The sequence below is a fragment of the Dendrobates tinctorius genome, unplaced genomic scaffold, assembly GCF_039654945.1.
Source record: "Dendrobates tinctorius isolate UK_male_01 unplaced genomic scaffold, ASM3965494v1 ptg000028l, whole genome shotgun sequence".
Taxonomy (NCBI): Eukaryota; Metazoa; Chordata; class Amphibia; order Anura; family Dendrobatidae; genus Dendrobates; species Dendrobates tinctorius.
In genome coordinates, this window is record NW_027361696.1 from 50,884,566 (window position 1) to 50,903,679 (window position 19,114).

Consider the following 19,114-nt stretch of genomic DNA (forward strand, 5'->3'; position numbering starts at 1 on the left):
CTGTGCTGAATTGCCTCTCTTATTTATCTGTATTTGCCAATTTGCTTTTTAGTCCCTTATTAGATTGGCCTCTTTTTGCTCTATCTCAGTATATTTCAGAGTGCTGATATAGTGGGAGAAGTCTAGTGACTTCAGGGTTAATTTTGTTATCAGACGTGTTGGACATTATTTTGTAGGGCTTTTTTGGCAGATTGCAGACAGTGTCTTTCTTTTCCTGTTCTTTATAGTTAGTTGGGCCCCATCGTTTGCTCAGCCTATTTTCCTGCCTGTGTTTGTGTTTTCATCTTGCTTCACCATCAATACATGTGTGGGGGCTGTGTTATGAATGAGTTACCGAAGGAGGAAAAAACAAAAATACAAGCTAAGTTCAGAAAACCGGAGAGGTTGGTAGCTATCGGATTGCAGACCCCTGATCCTATTCACCACAACTAACAGTAGCCGTGGGGGTTTCCTACGGTGCCCTAGACCCCTCGTTCACAGCCGGAGAACTAAATAAGTCTAAAGAAAGAAAGGGGAAATCTAAACTGCCCCAGAGCAGACCCCAAAGCGATAGGCAGCCCCTAACATGTATTGTCGGTGAAAAGCAGATGGAAACACAAACACAGACAGAAAGACAGGTTGAGCAAACGATGGGGCCCAACTAAATAAATAGAAAAGGACAGAAAAGATGCTGGCTGCAATCCGCAAAAAACCCTACCAAAAATGTCCCAACCGACTGATAGGGAAAAAGGCCCTGAAGTCGCTAGACTTCAAAATCACTATATCAGCACTCAGGTACAGTGCCTACAAGTAGTATTCAACCCCCTGCAGGTTTACACATTCGGAATTAACTTGGCATTGTGACATTTGGACTGTAGATCAGCCTGGAAGTGTGAAATGCACTGCAGCAAAAAAGAATGTTATTTCTTTGTTTAATTTTTTTTTAAATTGTGAAAAGTTTATTCAGAGGGTCATTTATTATTATTCAACCCCTCAAACCACCAGAATTCTGTTTGGTTCCCCTAAAGTATTAAGAAGTATTTCAGGCGCAAAGAACAATGAGCTTCACATGTTTGGATTAATTATCTCTTTTTCCAGCCTTTTCTGACTATTTAAGACCCTCCCCAAACTTGTGAACAGCACTCATACATGGTCAACATGGGAAAGACAAAGGAGCATTCCAAGGCCATCAGAGACAAGATCGTGGAGGGTCACAAGCCTGGCAAGGGGTACAAAACCCTTTCCAAGGAGTTGGGCCTACCTGTCTCCACTGTTGGGAGCATCATCCGGAAGTGGAAGGCTTATGGAACTACTGTTAGCCTTCCACGGCCTGGACAGCCTTTGAAAGTTTCCTCCCGTGCCGAGGTCAGGCTTGTCCGAAGAGTCAAGGCTAACCCAAGGACAACAAGGAAGGAGCTCCGGGAAGATCTCATGGCAGTGGGGACATTGGTTTCAGTCAATACCATAAGTAACGTACTCCACCGCAATGGTCTCCGTTCCAGACGAGCCCGTAAGGTACCTTTACTTTCAAAGCGTCATGTCAAGGCTCGTCGACAGTTTGCTCATGATCACTTGGAGGACTCTGAGACAGACAGGTTCAAGGTTCTCTGGTCTGATGAGACCAAGATCGAGATCTTTGGTGCCAACCACACACGTGACGTTTGGAGACTGGATGGCACTGCATACGACCCCAAGAATACCATCCCTACAGTCAAGCATGGTGGTGGCAGCATCATGCTGTGGGGCTGTTTCTCAGCCAAGGGGCCTGGCCACCTGGTCCGCATCCATGGGAAGATGGATAGCACGGCCTACCTGGAGATTTTGGCCAAGAACCTCCGCTCCTCCATCAAGGATCTTAAGATGGGTCGTCATTTCATCTTCCAACAAGACAACGACCCAAAGCACACAGCCAAGAAAACCAAGGCCTGGTTCAAGAGGGAAAAAATCAAGGTGTTGGAGTGGCCTAGTCAGTCTCCTGACCTTAACCCAATTGAAAACTTGTGGAAGGAGCTCAAGATTAAAGTCCACATGAGACACCCAAAGAACCTAGATAACTTGGAGAAGATCTGCATGGAGGAGTGGGCCAAGATAACTCCAGAGACCTGTGCCGGCCTGATCAGGTCTTATAAAAGACGATTATTAGCTGTAATTGCAAACTAGGGTTATTCCACAAAATATTAAACCTAGGGGTTGAATAATAATTGACCCACACTTTTATGTTTAAAATTTATTAAAATTTAACTGAGCAACATAACTTTTTGGTTTGTAAGATTTATGCATCTGTTAATAAATCCTGCTCTTGTGTGAAGTTTGAAGGCTCTAACATATTTGCATCTTATCAAACCTGCTAAATCTGCAGGGGGTTGAATACTACTTGTAGGCACTGTATATTCTGAAAACAGAGCAAAGAGATAAACTGATCAGAGACAAAAATGGAGCTCAGCCCGTCCCAACAAAGGCAGGCTGAACACAAAACACGAAGCAAACAGACAAAATCTTATGGAAAAATAAGAGAGCAAAAACTTAGCTTTCAGTAGACAGGAATAACTGGTTGCAAGAGCTCAGAGCAGAAAGGATCACCAGCACCCCTGTAGGGCGTTGGCTGCCTTATATCCACTCAGTGATTCCGGGTGTCCAATCAGGCTCCACCTGTTCATATGACAGGTTCTTGTCAACCCAATCAATTTCACTACCTCTCTTCACCAGCAGAGGGAGTTCATCAGACATCAACTGTGAAGGGGAAAATGAACTTACAAAAGGGCTGTCTATTCCTTTGGGGTCTGCTCTGGGGCAGTTAGTTTTCCCTTTTCTTGCTTTAGGTTTATGTAGTCCTCCGGCGGTGACGAGGCGTCTAGGAACATCATAGGAACTCTCCACTGCTACTGTTAGTTGTGTGGTTAAGATCAGGTATCTGCAATCTGCATAGTTACCAACCTCTCTGGTTTTCTGGGACTTAGCTTTTTGTTGTTCCTCCTCGGTGACCCATTCATAACAGAATCACCAGCCATACCGCAGATTCTAGGGTACTCAAAAGCAGGGAAAGATTGTTTAAAGGAAAAAGAAAGAAAAAAAAAGTGTCAGAATTTTTTTTTATATATATATTTTTTCCTCTTTTTTTTTTCTGGGGCCATATGAGGATTTTTTTTTTCCTAATGTAGATTAAGCAATTGTCTGATCATGTGGAGCAACTTGTTGCTGAAGTGCAGGGAATTTCCACCTACCTCATTCAGTCACATGCTGCTGAACCTAAGATTCCTACTCCTGATGTGTTTTCTGGGGATCGGTCTAAATTTCTGAATTTTAAGAATAATTGTATGTTATTTCTTGCCTTGAAGCCTAATTCATCAGGGAGCTTTGTGCAGCAGGTTAAAATTGTCATCTCCTTGCTGCACGGCGATCCCCAGGATTGGGCTTTTTCTCTCACACCTGAAAATCCTATTTTGACTAATGTGGATGCATTTTTTCAAGCCATTGTTGTACGATGAACCTAATGCTGTTGATCAAGCTGAAAGAACCCTGTTGGCATTAAGCCAGGGTCAGGATTCTGCAGAGTTATACTGTCAAAAATTCCAAAAGTGGGCGGTCCTTACTACATGGAATGATAGTGCATTGGCAGCTCTCTTTCGGAAGGGTTTGTCAGAAACCGTAAAAGATGTTATGGTGGGATTTCCTGTTCCCTCTGGTCTGGATAATTCTATGTCATTAGTCATTCAAGTTGATCGGTGTTTACGTGAACGTAAAACTACACGGGAGGCGCTGCCACCTTTTGAACAAATGTCTGAACCTATGCAATGTGATGGGGTTTTGTCTAGAGCGCAACGTCAGGAGTTTAGAAGGCGTAATAAGCTGTGTTTTTTCTGTAGAGACGCCTCTCATACTATTTCTGTCTGCCCTAAACGAGAGAAACGTTTTGCACACACATTTGCTATAAGTGGTGTACAATCTAAGTTTCTTTTGGCAATTACTCTGATCTGCTCCTTATCCACTTTTTCCACTAAAGCTTTTGTGGATTCTGGAGCAATGTTGAATCTGATGGATTTGGAATTTGCTAAACGTTGTGATTTGTCCATGACGCCTCTGCGGACGCCTATTCCTTTGAGGGGTATTGATGCTACTCCTTTGGCAGAGAATAAACCTCAGTTTTTGACCCAGGTAATAATGCGAGTAGACCCAGACCACCAAGAAAATTGTAAATTTCTGGTGCTGCATAATTTTCATGATACTATTGTTCTGGGTTTTCCCTGGTTGCAGGCTCATAATCCAGTTTTGGATTGGAAATCTAGGTCTGTGGTGAGTTGTGGCTGTCAGTGTGTTCTTAGAGACGCTCCTGTTTTCTCCACCTCTCCTCAGTCTCATGATATTCCTGATTATCTGGCCGATTTTTCTGATGTATTTAGTGAGAGTAAGTCTGCGTCTTTGCCCCCTCATAGGAGTTATGACTGTGCAATTGAGTTGATGCCTGGGTGTAAATTTCCCAAGGGTCGGCTTTTCAACTTATCAGTACCTGAACATGATGCTATGCGATCCTATATTAAGGAGTCGTTGGAGAAGGACATGTCCGGACTGTGTTCCGGATTTTCCGGGACTTTGTGGATAAGTTTTTGATCATCTATTTGGATGATATTCTGATATTTTCCAGTGATTGGGATTCTCATGTGGAACATGTTCGGACTGTGTTCCAGATTTTGAGGGAGAATTCCCTGTTTGTTAAGGGATCGAAATGCCTCTTTGGTGTACAGAGGACTTCATTTTTGGGATTTATCTTGTCTCCGTCGACTATTGAAATGGACCCGGCCAAGGCACAGGCCATTTATGATTGGGTTCAGCCAACTTCTTTGAAGGCTCTCCAGAAGTTTTTGGGTTTTGCTAATTTCTATCGTAAATTTATAGGTAATTTTTCTGGTATTGTCAAACCACTGACTGATCTGACCAAGAAGGGCGCCAATGTGCTGAATTGGTCTCCTGAGGCTGTCTCAGCATTTCAGGAGCTTAAGCGGAGATTTACTTCAGCTCCAGTTTTACGGCAACCTGAAGTCTCACTTCCATTTCAGGTGGAGGTAGATGCTTCTGAGATTGGTGCAGGAGCTGTTTTGTCCCAAAAAGACCCTGTGACTTCTAAGATGAATCCTTGTGCCTTCTGTTCTCGTAAGTTCTCCCCATCTGAACGCAATTATGATGTGGGGAATCGGGAATTGTTGGCCATGAAGTGGGCATTTGAGGAGTGGAGACATTGGTTGGAGGGAGCTAGACATCAAGTTGTGGTCCTCACCGATCACAAGAATTTGATTTATCTGGAGTCGGAGAAAACGCTTGAATCCTAGACAGGCTAGATGGGCCTTGTTTTTCACGCGTTTTAATTTTGTGGTCTCTTTTCTTCCGGGCACTAAGAATGTTAAGGCAGACACTCTTTCTAGGAGTTTCTTTGCTGATTCTCTTAATGTGACCGAGCCTACTACCATCCTAGGTGAGGGGGTAGTTCTTTCTGCCATTTTGCCCGATTTGAGACGCACCCTGGAGGAATTTCAGGAGAATAAACCTGAGCGTTGTCCTATGGGAAAATTGTATGTTCCTGACCAGTGGAGGAAGAGAGTGATGTATGAAGTTCATTGCTCCGTATTGGCTGGTCATCCAGGTATTTTTGGTACCAGAGATTTGGTGAGTCGGTCTTTTTGGTGGCCCGCCTTATCTCGTGATGTCAGGAATTTTGTGCAGTCCTGTGGGACTTGTTCTCGGTCTAAATCCTGTTCTCGTTCTAGTGGGTTGCTAATGCCTCTGCCGTTGCCCAAGAGACCATGGACCCATATCTCAATGGATTTTATTTCTGATCTTCCTGTCTCTCAGAGAATGACTGTGATCTAGGTGATTTGTGATAGATTTTCGAAGATGGTCCATCTTGTACCACTCCCAAAGTTGCCTTCTTCCGCTGAGTTGGTGCCCTTGTTTTTACAACAGGTGGTTCGGTTGCATGGGATTCCTGAGAACATTGTGTCGGATAGAGGAGTCCAGTTTGTTTACAGATTTTGGAAAGCCTTTTGTTCCAAACTGGGAATTCAGTTATCCTTCTCCTCCGCGTTTTATCCCCAGACTAATGGGCAGACTGAGAGAACAAACCAGACCTTGGAGTCTTATTTAAGATGTTTTATATCTGCTGATCAGGATGATTGGGTTTCATTTTTGCCCTTGGCCGAATTCGTGCTGAACAATAGAGCTAGTTCTGCCACTTTGATGTCACCCTTTTTCTGTAACTTTGGGTTTCATCCTCGATTCTCTTCAGGGCAAGTGGAATCTTTGTCCTGCCCAAGTGTGGATACTGTGGTTGAGAGAATGCAGCAGATATGGGACCAAGTATTGGATAAGTTGTCACTCTCTCAGGAAAAGGCCCAGCGATTTTCCAACCGACGTAGGACCATTGGTCCCCGGTTTAATGTGGGTGATATGGTCTGGTTGTCGTCTAAGAATATTCCTATGAATGTTGCATCTCCAAAATTAAAGCAAGATTTATTGGACCTTATAAAATTTTGGAGATTATTAATCCTGTTTCTTTTCGATTGGCTCTTCCAGTTACGTTCAAGATTCATAACGTATTTCATAAATCACTGTTGAAGAGGTTTGTTGAGCCAGTGGTTCCTATGGCAGCACCTCCTGACCCTGTATTGGTTAAAGGCAATATAGAATATGAGGTAGAGAAAATATTGGATTCTCGTTTGGTTAGATGGAGAGTCCAGTATTTGGTCAAATGGAAGGGTTATGGCCAGGAGGATAATTCTTGGGTCTCTGCCTCTGATATTCATGCCAATAGATTGGTTCGTGCTTTTCACCGGGCCCATCCTGATCGGCCTGGTGGCGTGGATCAGGGTTCGGTGACCCCTCCTCAAGGGGGGGGCACTGTTATGAGTTCATTCTCTGGTCCACCAGTGGTGAGTTCCCCTTCCAGACTCCCTCTGGTGGTGACAGGAGGTGGTGAGGCTGACTTGGTCAGTGGAGATCTACCACCTGATGGTGATGATGACGATTGGACCTCAGGGATCTTAGATTGGATTTAAGACTGCCGACGCCCTAAGTCAGTGCTGGTGATTGCTTCAGGCCGCTCTGGTCTTTGTTTTCAGCTCTGTTCCAGCCTTCTCAAAGCTAAGTGTTTTTGCTAATGTTCACACTTGATTTTGTTGGTCTATTCAGTTTTTTGTGTGTTCAGCCAGCCCCGGCTGTGCTGTGCTGAATTTCCTCTCTTATTTATCTGTATTTGCCAATTTGCTTTTTAGTCCCTTATTAGATTGGTCTCTTTTTGCTCTATCTCAGAATATTTCAGAGTGCTGATATAGTGGGAGAAGTCTAGTGACTTCAGGGTTAATTTTGTTATCAGACGTGTTGGACATTATTTTGTAGGGTTTTTTTGGCAGATTGCAGACAGTGTCTTTCCTTTCCTGTTCTTTATAGTTAGTTGGACCCCATCGTTTGCTCAGCCTATTTTCCTGCCTGTGTTTGTATTTTCATCTTGCTTCACCGTCAATACATGTGTGGGGGCTGTCTATTCCTTTGGGGTCTGCTCTGGGGCAGTTAGTTTTCCCTTTTCTTGCTTTAGGTTTATGTAGTCCTCCGGCGGTGACGAGGCGTCTAGGAACATCGTAGGAACGCACCACTGCTACTGTTAGTTGTGTGGTTAAGATAAGGGATCTGCAATCTGCATATTTACCAACCTCTCTGGTTTTCTGGGACTTAGCTTTTTGTTGTTCCTCCTCGGTGACCCATTCATAACACCCCCCATTTTAATTTGAAATCCCCTTACTTCATCCGTTACAGTCCCCTATCACCCCTCACTTCATTTGCAATGCCCTGTCATCATTTGCAGCTTCCTATCCCCCTTCCATTTCATCATGTGCAGTCTCCCTTACCCCCCACTTCATCATGTGCAGCCCCACTCCCCCATCATCATGTGCAGTCACTCTTACCCCCACATCATGTGCAGTCCCCTTTACCCAATTCATGTGCAGTCCCCCTTACCCCTCAATTCATCCTGTGCAGTCCCCCTTACCCCCACTTCATCATGTGCAGTCCTCCTTCATCATGTGCAATCCCCCTTACCCCCCATCATCAAATTCAGCCGCACTCCATCATGTACAGCCCCATTCACCCCCCTTCATCATGCACAGCCCCATTCACCCCCCACCATCATGTACAGGCTCAGCCCCCGCACCCCCCTCCATCATATGCAGCCCCATTCACCTCCCTCCATCATGTGCAGCCATATTCACCCCCCTCCATCATGGACAGGTTCAGCCCCCGTACCCCTCTCCATCATATGCAGCCATATTCACCCCCCTCCATCATGTACAGGCTCACCCCTGTACCCCTCTCCATCATATGCAGCCATATTCACCCCCTCCATCATGTACATGCTCAGCCCCATTCACCCCCCTCCATCATGTGCAGCCATATCCACCCCCCTCACCCCCCTCCATCATATGCAGCTCCATTCACCCCCTCCATCATGTACAGCCCCCGCACCCCCCCTCCATCATATGCAGCCATATTCAAACCCCTCCATCATGTACAGGCTCAGCCGCCGCACCCCCCTCCATCATATACAGCCCCATTCACCACCCTCCATCATGTGCAGCCATATTCACCCCCCTCCATCATGTACAGGCTCAGCCCCCCGTACCCCTCTGCATCATATGCAGCCATATTCACCCCCCCTCCATCATATACAGGCTCAGCCCCCGTACCCCTCTCCATCATATGCAGCCATATTCACCCTCCTCTATCATGTACAGGCTCAGCCCCAATCACCCCCCCTCCATCATATGCAGCCATATTCACCCCCCTCCATCATGTGCAGCTGCTCCATTCACCCCCCTCCATGTACAGCCCCCTCACCCACTGAATTCATTTAAAAAAAAAAGGTTTCCTATATTTACCTCACAGCCACTCCCCAGCAGCGCCTCTCTGCAGCCAGCATCCGGGTACATGTCGGCGTCTGCGTGATGATGTCATCGCGCAGCCCGACACCTGACCCGGAAGTAGAGAGGGAGCTGTGCAGCTGTCAAGGTGACGGCCGTGCACAGCTCCCTGCACGATACACTGTGACGCGGGCGGCTGTATCTGCTGCTGGCCGCGTCACAGAACAGAGCGCACGGCCGCACAGTACCGGATCGCGGCTCTGAATCTCCCCGGTTCGGGGAACCGGCTGCATTTTTAACAACCGGTTCCACTGAACCGGGGAGAACCGGCTGAATCCCACCCCTGCTCAATGGTCTTCTGCAGCCACTCACAAAGATGTCCACACACTGGACCTCATCTTCACCCGCCTCTGCTCCCTATCTAGCCTCTCTAACTCACCTCTTCCTCTTTCTGTCCACAACCTACTTACATTCTCTTCAATCTCCTCTCCAGGTCCACAATCTCCACCCCACAAACTTGCACACCCTCGCAGAAATCTTAAACACCTCGATCTACACTCACTGTCTGAATCCCTCCTCCCTCTTACAGACATAAGTTCCCACACAATGTGGATACTGCTGCTGCTCTATATAATACCACAATAGCGGTAGCTTTGGAATCAGTTATCCCGCTCACACATATCAAAGCTCGCAAAATCAACAGACAGCCCTGGCACTCCAGTCTGACCAAAGAACTGAGGCAGGCTTCCAGGGATGCTGAGAGGAGATGGGAAAGATCCCACTCCAATGAGGACTTCATCGCTTTCAAACAGTCCATCACTACTTTCAAGGCCACACTCGCTGCAGCAAAACAAACCTACTTCTCATCTCTTATATTCTCCCTGTCTCACAACCCTGAACAGTTATTCAACACCTTCAATTCTCTCCACCGTCCCCCAGCACATCCTTCCTCCAGATTCATCTCAGCTGAAGACTTTGCTTCATTTTTCAAGCAGAAGATTTATAACATCAGAGACAGTTTTGGTGACAACCCCCAGAGCCCTTCCTCCTAACTGCCCAGCTCTCCTCCTCCAAAACCAACTTCTCCACCATTACAGAAGATCAACTCTCCACTTTACTCTCAAGATCACATCTCACCACCTGTGCACTTGCCCCGATCCCATACCACTTCATCCCAAACCTCACCACAGTCTTCATCCCAATCCTAACCCATCTCTTCAACCTATCACTAACAACTGGTGTTTTCCCCTCAAGCTTTAAACATGCTTCAATCACACCTATCCTTAAAAAGCCCTCTCTTGACCCATCCCCTGTATCTAGCTATCGCCCTATATCACTTCTCCCCTATGCCTCAAAACTACTGGAACAACACGTCCATCTTAAACTGTCCTCCCACCTCTCTTCTTGCTCCCTCTTTGACCACTTACAAACTGGCTTCAGGCCACACCACTCCTCTGAAACTGCCCTAAGGTCACCAATGACCTCTTAACCGCCAAGGCCAAGCGACACTACTCTGTCCTCCTCCTCCTGGACCTGTCCTCTGCCTTTGGCACAGTAGACCATTCCCTATTACTACAGACCCTCTCATCTCTTGGTATCACAGACTTGGCCCTATCTTGGATCGCATCATACCTAACAGACCGGACATTCAGCGTCTCCCACTCGCACACCACCTCCTCACAGTGCCACCTATCTGTCGGATTCCCACAAGGTTCAAGGTCCTAGTGCCCCTGCTCTTCTCCATTTACACCTTCAGCCTCGGACAGCTCATAGAATCTCACGGCTTTCAGTATCACCTCTATGCTGATGACATACAGATCTACATCTTGGGACCAGATATCATCTCCCTAGTAACCAGAATCCCTCAATGTCTGTCCGCTATTTCATCCTTCTCTTCCGCTAGATTTCTAAAACTTAATATGGACAAAACAGAATTCATCATCTTTCCATCTCACGTGACCCCCCCAACGGACCTATCCATTAAAGTAAACGGCTGCCCACTATCCCCAGTCCCACAAGCTCGCTGCCTTGGGTTATCCTTGACACTGATCTCTCTTTCAAACCACATATCCAAGCCCTTTCCACTTCCTGCCGACTTCAACTCAAAAATATTTCACAGATCCGTACATTCCTCAACCAAGAATCTGCAAAAACCCTAGTCCATGCCCTCATCATCTCCCGCCTGGACTCCTGCAACCTCCTGCTCTATGGCCTTCCCTCTAACACTTTTACACCCCTCCAATCTATTCTAAACTCTGCTGCCCGACTAATCCACCTGTCCCCCCACTATTCCCCGGCCTCTCCCCTCTGTCAATCCCTGAACTGGCTCCCTATTACCCAAAGACTCCAGTTCAAAACCCTAACCATGACACACAAAGCCATCCACAACCTGAGTCCTCCATACATCTGTGACCTCGTCTCCGGGTACTTACATGCTCACAACCTCCGATCCACAGAAGATCTCCTTCTCTACTCCCCTCTTATCTCCTCTTCCCACAATCGCATACAAGATTTCTCCCGCTCATCACTCCTACTCCAGAACTCTCTATCACAATATATCAGACTCTCGCCTTACCATGGAAACATTCAAAAAGAACCTGAAGACCTAGCTCTTCCAACAAGCCTACGACCTGCAGTAACCACCGATCCACCAATCCGCTGCACGACCAGCTCTACCCTCACCTACTGTATCCTCACCCATTCCTTGTAGATTGTGAACCCTCGTGGGCAGGGTCTTCTCTAATCCTGTACCAGTCGTGACTTGTATTGTTTAAGATTACTGTACTTGCTTTTATTATGTATACCCCTTCTCACATGTAAAGCGCCATGGAATTAATGGCGCTATAAAAATAAATAACAATAATAATAAGCATGGGTGTACCCAGGATCAAAACTAGAGGGGAGGGCAATCCATGGACATTCAGGTTGTAAAATTTTAGAACGAAAAAGGTGAATGAAATGAAAATTTTAAGAAAATATGTAATTATAGCAGTGCTTTATTAGTTATTACAATTATTTGCTTGAAAAAAATTTAGATTTTTATTCTAATTACATGTCTTATACTAATATCATTAACCCAGTCAGTCTGTCCTCTCCCATTGTACTTCTGAGCCAGGTCTTTGCCCTTCGAAGGATACTGAAAGATCGTTCATCAGTAGCTGTGGTGGACGGGAAAGCATTTAAAATGAAGAGTGTGTGCCTTGTTGCAGGGAAAAAAATAATAGCCTCCTCCAAAAGTGCAGCCACTTCAATGTACTTTAAGGGGAGGAAGGTAGAAAGAGAGAAGGAAAGACAGAAAAAAAGAAGATAAGAAGAAGAGAAGGAAAGCGAGAATATAAGAAAGAGAAGGAAAGAAATGAAGAGAGATGAAAGAGAGATAGAAAGAAAGAGTAAGAAAGAAAGAAAAGAAAGGTGAAAAGGAAAGAAAGTGAAAAGAAAACAAAGAATGGAAGAAATAAAAAATATTTGCTCTGTGTTTCATTTTGGTAGTATTGTCGGATACAGAAACAAATAATAAAATAAAGGCCACTTCCAGCAGTAGTATTCATTAAATCCTGATTTACACCCCGCATTGCTTGTGCATGAGTCATCCGTACAGCCGCAGCCTCCCATAGGGCTCCCATATACAGCCCCCCATAGGTCTCCCAGTCCCCATCATATACAACAGCTCCCCACATTATCTCCCATCAGGTCACTGTCTGATTGAACAAGTATTTACATTTTTTTTTTTACTTCGTCTTCTCTCCTCCTAGCAGCTCAAGCAGTCTTCCCATCCGGCGGCCGGCGCCGCACTGCGGGACTTGGGGCACTTAGTGATGATGTCATCACTGACTCCAGTCCCCGCCGTGATGATCTGCAGTGCAGAGCAGCCGGCAGACACTGAAGCCGGGAGTAAAGCTCCTACTAGTGGCTGCGGGTGCCCTCCGCTATGCTGATGCATCATGCCGCCCTGCCCTCTGCCCTCGGCAACCGTTACCTACTCAGACAGGTGGTGGTCGGTGGCCTCATCATGATAGGTGTGCGCCCCTGCTTCTAGGGGGAGTAGCTGCCCCCCCTTGACCCTCGGTGGGTAAGCCTATGATAATAAGTATGCAAATTGTGGGCTGGTGGTCTTGAGACCTCCCGCTTCCTGTGCTGGAAAATCCTGACAGCGTGCACTGTGCTTGAACCCCAAGCCTGGACAACCCCTGTAATAGGAGCCTAGAACCCGCCTGAACAGGCTCGGTCTGGCCTGGCGGGGTACCGGGTAAATGCCCGGTGGGCCCCGAGGGTCGCTGAGGCCCTTTAAAAATGCTGCCCCTTTAAATGCATGGGCCCTTTAAAAGCGCGTCCCATGATTTGCAGGGACGCGCGTGCACATGCACGGAGCCATCGCACCGCGAGGCTTTGTTCTTCTCTTCTGGCACAGGACCTGCGATGAGGTCACCGGAGGGGAGGAGTCAGTGGGCACATGATCAGAAGCCGGTCTGCAGATCTCTGCTGTGCAGGTTGTCATGGTGCTGGATGAGGATCCGGGAAGTTTATGTGAGTGTGGGGTCAGGGGAGGGGGGGGGGGAATGTAGCAGATCTGTGTGTATGGAACAGAGCTGTGTGTGTACGGAGCAAAGCTGTGTGTGTACGAGGTGTAGGGTGTGGAGCCGCATGTGTATGAAGTGTACGGAGCGGAGCCGTGTGTGTACGAGGTGTATGGAGTGGAGCCGCATGTGTTCGAGGTGGACAGAGAGGAGCTGCGTGTGTACGGAGCGAAGACGCGTGTGTAAGAGGTGTATGGAGCGGAGCTGCATATGTACGAGGTGTACGGAGCGGAGCCGCGTGTGTACGAGGTGTACGGAGTGGAGCCGCGTGTGTACGAAGTGGAGCCGCGTGTGTACAAGGTGTACGGAAAGAAGCCGCGTGTGCACGAGGTGAACGGAGCGGAGCCGCGTGTGTATGAAGTGGAGCCGCGTGTGTGCAAGGTGTATGGAAAGAAGCCGTGTGTGTACGAGGTGTACGGAGCGCAGCCACGTGTGTATGAAGTGGAGCCGCGTGTGTGCAAGGTGTATGGAAAGAAGCCGTGTGTGTACGAGTTGTACTGAGCGGAGCCGCGTGTGTACGAAGTGGAGCCGCGTCTGTACAAGGTGTACGGAAAGAAGCCGTCTGTGTACGAGGTGTACGGAGAGGAGCCGCCTGTGTATGAAATATACGGAACGGAGCCGCGTGTGTACGAGGTGTACGAAGCGGAGCCGTGTGTGTACGAGGTGTACGGAGAGGAGCCGCATGTGTATGAGGTGTACGGAGCGGAGCCGCAGGTGTATGAGGTGTACGGAGCGGAGCCGCAGGTGTATGAGGTGTACGGAGCGGAGCCACATGTGTATGAGGTGTGCAGAGCTGCATCTGTATGAGCCGCGTGTGTATGAAGTGGAGCCGCGTCTGTACAAGGTGTACGGAAAGAAGCCGTCTGTGTACGAGGTGTACGGAGAGGAGCCGCCTGTGTATGAAATATACGGAACAGAGCCGCGTGTGTACGAGGTGTACGGAGCGGAGCCGCGTGTGTACGAGGTGTACGAAGCAGAGCCGTGTGTGTACGAGGTGTACGGAGAGGAGCCGCATGTGTATGAGGTGTACAGAGCGGAGCTGCATGTGTATGAGGTGTACGGAGCGGAGCCGCATGTGTATGAGGTGTACGGAGCGGAGCCACATGTGTATGAGGTGTGCAGAGCTGCATCTGTATGAGGTGGACAGAGAGGAGCCACATGTGTATGGAGCGGAGCCGCGTGTGTACGAGGTGTATGTAGCGGAGCTGCGCGTGTACGGCGTGAAGTTGCTCGTGTACGAGGTGTATGGAGCGGAACTGCACGTGTACAAGGTGTACAGAGCGGAGATGTGCGTGTATTTTGGCATGGAGGGGCCCCATTTGAAAGTTTGCACCGGGGCCCATAACTTTGTAGTTACACTACTGCATGTGTGGCGGTGCTGTATACCATGTGGGGCTGTGCTGTAAACCATGGGCCTGTGCTGTATACTCTGTGGTGCTGTGCTGTATACCATTTGTGGCTGCGCTATATACCATGGTGCTATGCTATATACCATGTGGGGCTGTGCTGTATACCATGGGCCTGTGCTGTATATCATGTGGGGCTGTGCTGTATACCATGGTGCTGTATACCATGTGGGGCTGTGCTATATACCTTGGTTCTGTGCTATATACCATGTGGGGCTGTGCTGTATACCATGGGCCTGTGCTGTATACAATGTGAGGCTGTGCTTTATACCTTGGTGCTATGCTGTATACTATGTGGTGCTGTGCTATATACCATGTGGGGCTGTGTTACATACTATGTGGGCTGTGTTATATACTTTGGGGCTGTGCTATATACTAAGTGGCTGTGCTATATACCATGGGGGGTACACTATACATTATTACATTATATTCTACAGTCTGTATGTCTTATAGGGAGCCTAATAAGAGGCCGACAGTCTGTATGTCTTATAGGGGGCCTAATAGTAGGCCGACAGTCTGTATGGCTCATAGGAGACTTAATAGGAGGCCGACAGTCTGTATGTCTTATAGGGGGCCTAATAGGAGGCCGACAGTCTGTATGTCTTATAGGAGGCCTAATAGGAGAACGACAGTCTGTATCTCTCATAGGAGACTTAATAGGAGGCCGACAGTCTGTATGTCTTATAGGAGGCCGAAAGCCTGTATGTCATATACGAGGCCAATATGCCGTACATACCGCAATATCGGCATCCTATATACTGTACATACCACACTCTCAACCTCTTATAGAAAGTATCTGTTATAGGAGGCTGAGAGTGCGGTCCGTAACAATATATAGGACGCTGAGAGTGCGGTCTGTACGATATATAGGAGGCTGAGAGTGCGGTCTGTATAATATATAGGAGGCTGAGAGTGCGGTCTGTAAGATATATAGGAGGCTGAGAGCGCGGTCTGAACGATACATAGGAGGCTGAGAGTGCTGTCTGTACGATATAAAGGAGGCTGAGAGTGCGGTCTGTACGATATATAGGAGGCTGAGAGTGCGGTCTGTACGATATATAGGAGGCTGAGAGAGCGGTCTGTACGATATATAGGAGGCTGAGAGTGTGGTCTGTACGATATATAGGAGGCTGAGAGCGGTCTGTACGATATATAGGAGGCTGAGAGTGTGGTCTGTACGATATATAGGAGGCTGAGAGCGGTCTGTACGATATATAGGAGGCTGAGAGTGCGGTCTGTACGATATATAGGAGGCTGAGAGTGCGGTCTGTACGATATATAGGAGGCTGAGAGTGCGTTCTGTATGATATATAAAAGGCTGAGAGTGCGATCTGTACGAAATATAGGAGGCTGAGAGTGCGGTCTGTACAATATATAGGAGGATGAGAGTGCGGTCTGTATGATATATAGGAGGCTGAGAGTGTGGTCTGTACAATATATAGGTGGCTGAGAGTGCGGTCTGTACGATATATAGGAGGCTGAGAGTGCGGTCTGTATGATATATAGGAGGCTGAGAGTGCTGTCTGTACGATATATAGGAGGCTGAGAGTACTGTCTGTACGATATATAGGAGGCTGAGAGTGTGGTCTGTACGATATATAGGAGGCTGAGAGCGGTCTGTACGATATATAGGAGGCTGAGAGTGAGGTCTGTAGGATATATAGAAGGCTGAGAGTGCGGTCTGTATGATATATAGGAGGCTGAGAGTGCTGTCTGTACGATATATAGGAGGCTGAGAGTACTGTCTGTACGATATATAGGAGGCTGAGAGTGTGGTCTGTACGATATATAGGAGGCTGAGAGCGGTCTGTACGATATATAGGAGGCTGAGAGTGAGGTCTGTAGGATATATAGGAGGCTGAGAGTGCGGTCTGTATGATACATAGGAGGCTGAGAGTGCGGTCTGTACGATATATAGGAGGCTGAGAGTGCGGTCTGAGCGATATATAGGAGGCTGAGAGAGCGGTCTGTACGATATATAGGAGGCTGAGAGTGTGGTCTGTACGATATATAGGAGGCTGAGAGTGCGGTCTGTATGATATATAGGAGGCTGAGAGTGCTGTCTGTACGATATATAGGAGGCTGAGAGTACTGTCTGTACGATATATAGGAGGCTGAGAGTGTGGTCTGTACGATATATAGGAGGCTGAGAGCGGTCTGTACGATATATAGGAGGCTGAGAGTGAGGTCTGTAGGATATATAGGAGGCTGAGAGTGCGGTCTGTATGATATATAGGAGGCTGAGAGTGCTGTCTGTACGATATATAGGAGGCTGAGAGTACTGTCTGTACGATATATAGGAGGCTGAGAGTGTGGTCTGTACGATATATAGGAGGCTGAGAGCGGTCTGTACGATATATAGGAGGCTGAGAGTGAGGTCTGTAGGATATATAGGAGGCTGAGAGTGCGGTCTGTATGATATATAGGAGGCTGAGAGTGCGGTCTGTACGATATATAGGAGGCTGAGAGTGCGGTCTGAACGATATATAGGAGGCTGAGAGAGCGGTCTGTACGATATATAGGAGGCTGAGAGTGCGGTCTGTACGATATATAGGAGGCTGAGAGTGTGGTCTGTACGATATATAGGAGGCTGAGAGGGCGGTCTGTATGATATATAGGAGGCTGAGAGTTCGGTCTGTACGATATATAGGAGGCTGAGAGTGCGGTCTGTACGATATATAGGAGGCTGAGAGTGCGGTCTGTATGATATATAGGAGGCTGAGAGTGCGGTCTGTACGATATATAGGAGGCTGAGAGTGCGGTCAGTACAATATATAGGAGGCTGAGAGTGCGGTCTGTACGATATATAGGAGGCTGAGAGTGCGGTCTGTACAATATATAGGAGGCTGAGAGTGCGGTCTGTACGATATATAGGAGGCTGAGAGTGCGGTCTGTACGATATATAGGAGGCTGAGAGTGCGGTCTGAACGATATATAGGAGGCTGAGAGAGCGGTCTGTACGATATATAGGAGGCTGAGAGTGCGGTCTGTATGATATATAGGAGGCTGAGAGTGCGGTCTGTATGATATATAGGAGGCTGAGAGTGCTGTCTGTACGATATATAGGAGGCTGAGAGTACTGTCTGTACGATATATAGGAGGCTGAGAGTGTGGTCTGTACGATATATAGGAGGCTGAGAGCGGTCTGTACGATATATAGGAGGCTGAGAGTGAGGTCTGTAGGATATATAGGAGGCTGAGAGTGCGGTCTGTATGATATATAGGAGGCTGAGAGTGCTGTCTGTACGATATATAGGAGGCTGAGAGTACTGTCTGTACGATATATAGGAGGCTGAGAGTGTGGTCTGTACGATATATAGGAGGCTGAGAGCGGTCTGTACGATATATAGGAGGCTGAGAGTGAGGTCTGTAGGATATATAGGAGGCTGAGAGTGCGGTCTGTATGATATATAGGAGGCTGAGAGTGCGGTCTGTACGATATATAGGAGGCTGAGAGTGCGGTCTGAACGATATATAGGAGGCTGAGAGTGCGGTCTGTACGATATATAGGAGGCTGAGAGTGCGGTCTGTACGATATATAGGAGGCTGAGAGTGTGGTCTGTACGATATATAGGAGGCTGAGAGGGCGGTCTGTATGATATATAGGAGGCTGAGAGTTCGGTCTGTACGATATATAGGAGGCTGAGAGTGCGGTCTGTACGATATATAGGAGGCTGAGAGTGCGGTCTGTACGATATATAGGAGGCTGAGAGTGCGGTCTGTACGATATATAGGAGGCTGAGAGTGCGGTCAGTACAATATATAGGAGGCTGAGAGTGCGGTCTGTAGGATATATAGGAGGCTGAGAGTGCGGTCTGTACGATATATAGCAGGCTGAGAGTGCGGTCTGTACGATATATAGGAGGCTGAGAGTGCGGTCTGTACGATATATAGGAGGCTGAGAGTGCGGTCTGTACGATATATAGGAGGCTGAGAGTGCGGTCTGTAGGATATATAGGAGGCTGAGAGTGAGGTCTGTATGATATATAGGAGGCTGAGTGCGGTCTGTATGATATATAGGAGGCTGAGAGTGCGGTCTGTACGATATATAGGAGGCTGAGAGTGCAGTCTGTACGATATATAGGAGGCTGAGAGTGCAGTCTGTATGATATATAGGAGGCTGAGAGTCCGGTCTGTACGATATATAGGAGGCTGAGAGAGAATGGTCTGTATGATATATAGGAGGCTGAGAGTTCGGTCTGTATGATATATAGGAGGCTGAGTGCGGTCTGTACGATATATAGGAGGCTGAGAGTTC

General features: G+C 47.5%; 1 protein-coding gene across 1 annotated transcript in view; it reads left to right on the forward strand.

Annotated features, from left to right (window-relative positions):
• Positions 1 to 13,307: 13,307 nt before the first annotated feature.
• LOC141085375 (guanylate-binding protein 2-like) overlaps positions 13,308 to 19,114 on the forward strand; it is a 60,283-nt gene continuing 54,476 nt past the window's right edge. The window contains exon 1 of the mRNA XM_073570674.1: positions 13,308 to 13,400. The gene's annotated coding sequence lies outside the window, so the exon portion shown is untranslated. The remainder of the gene's footprint in view (positions 13,401 to 19,114) is intronic.